We start from the raw sequence: 1,638 nt of genomic DNA on the forward strand, positions 1-1,638 counted from the left end.
ACGGGGTTTCACCGTGTTGACCAGGATGGTCTTGATCTCTTGACCTCGTGATCCACCCGCCTCGGCCTCCCAAAGTGCTGGGATTACAGGCTTGAGCCACCGCGCCCGGCATATTTTTTTTTTTTAACATTTATTTAAAAATATGTCAGGACTTGGGTTCAGAAGATTTTTTTTTTTTGAGATGGAGTCTTGCTCTGTTGCCAGGCTGGAGTGCAGTGGTGCAATCTCAGCTCACTGCAGTCTCTGCCTCCCGGGTTCAGCGATTCTCCTGCCTCAGCCTCCCGAATAGCTGGGATTACAGGCATGTACCACCATGCCAGGCTTTTAGTATTTTTAGTAGAGACAGGGTTTCACCATGTTGGTCAAGCTGATCTTGAACTCCTGACCTCAGGTGATCCACCTGCTTTGGCCTCTCAAATCTGTGTGTGGCCAGATTTCTTTTTTATTTATTTCTTTTATTCTTTTTTACAGAGACAGGGTTTCACCATGTTGGTTAGGCTGGTCTCGAACTCCTGACCTTAGGTGATCCACCCACCTCAGTCTCCCAAGGTGCTGGGATTACAGGCGTGAGCTACCGCGCCCGGCGGCACTCTTTCTTATGAAGAAAGAGGTCTGGACTACAACAGGGGCTGTGTGTGTGAGGGATTCACAGCTCCAGCTCTGCATTTCCCAAAGAGGGTTTTGGAGCAGGCTGTGGCACCCCAAGCCAATCACTGAATCCCCATCTTTTATCGTTAAGCAGCCAAACATGCCAATTCCCTCTTCAGGCTCTGCTGGATAAACAATGCCCTTACTCAGTTAACAAACAGGAATTAAAGCCTGTTTCTCAAGTCACCATGAGAAAGCAGAAAAGAGAGGAAGTCACTTCCGTGTTAGGTGCTCACAGCATTCATCCATGAAACAGTCTATGATTTTCTTAAAAAATATTCCTCGTTCTACACAAAACATAGACACAAGGCTCATCTACTCTGCACTGCAGGGGACGGAAGCGCCAAGTATTAATAAAATAACCCTTCTTTGTATTTTCAAGTTCTCTCCAGTGAAAACAAATCAATCCCAGAAAAATGCACTCATTGACAGTGGAACAGCCCTGTGCCCTCATGGGCCCGGCGGTGGCCGTCCACCCAGGCCCAGCGCCCGCCGCCCACAGGCTGCCCCGGGCACGCAGGGCTCAGGGCGGCGGCGCACTGGCAGCTTCTGGTCCGTGCAGATTGTCCCCGCTCCGCAGGGAAATCGGCCCAACAAAGTCGCAGCCGGCTGACCGCGAACCGGCCACGCGGAGGTCAGCTCGAAGCTCTCCCCAGCGTCTCCCGAACCCAGAGGCTCGGAAAGCTGCCGAGGCTCCCGAGGGCGCACAGCGGGGCTCCCGGGCTGCCCAGGGGCGCAGCGCACCCCACCCTGGCGGGGGAGCGGGCGAGGCTGGGGCTCGGGTTCCTGCCCACAGCTCCCAAGGACCCGCCCGCACCGCCGACCCCAGCCCGGACCCCCGACCCCGCGCCCCTCTCGGCCTCCCCGACCCCGCGCCCCTCTCGGCCCCCCCGGCCCCGCGCCCCTCTCGGCACCCGGGCCCCAGGATCAGGCAGCTGCGCTCGTCCCCCCAGAACCGAGCCGCCCGGGGCACCACCACCCGGGCCGCAT

The sequence above is a fragment of the Cebus imitator genome, unplaced genomic scaffold (assembly GCF_001604975.1).
Source record: "Cebus imitator isolate Cc_AM_T3 unplaced genomic scaffold, Cebus_imitator-1.0 Scaffold384, whole genome shotgun sequence".
In the NCBI taxonomy this organism is placed as follows: Eukaryota; Metazoa; Chordata; class Mammalia; order Primates; family Cebidae; genus Cebus; species Cebus imitator.